This window comes from Mycetomoellerius zeteki, unplaced genomic scaffold, assembly GCF_001594055.1.
Source record: "Mycetomoellerius zeteki isolate Tzet28-1 unplaced genomic scaffold, Tzet1.0 scaffold93, whole genome shotgun sequence".
NCBI classification, from domain to species: Eukaryota; Metazoa; Arthropoda; class Insecta; order Hymenoptera; family Formicidae; genus Mycetomoellerius; species Mycetomoellerius zeteki.
The window spans coordinates 606468-606861 of record NW_017257968.1 but is presented as its reverse complement, the minus strand read 5'-3'; positions in this window follow the sequence as shown (position 1 = coordinate 606861).

Here is a 394-nt window from a genome sequence, read left to right as displayed (position 1 = left end):
TCGCGAGCATCACGATTGATCGGATATGAATCCTATCGTGTTTTATCGGATTTTGTAAGATTTATACAAGATTCCTATAAGATCTAATTCAAATTAATGAATTTACGAACCAAATTTCATATTCAAAACGATAGGATTTTTCTTTCGTTCTCTATCAACGTTTTTACCAGGGCATAGTGAATGACAGATTTTCTAACTTAACAAACTTTAACGATTAATATTTCGATTCACAAGGTAGAACACTGTTTCTTCTTGCTAAATTCGTTCTTTTCGTGCAAAAACGTCGTCGAATATGAGCCTAATTTTATCGAGATTGGACGTAAGGAAACTAAACTTATAATATTTACCACTGAGGTAAATCTCTTTAAAGGAATGAAATATTGCCACTCTTTTT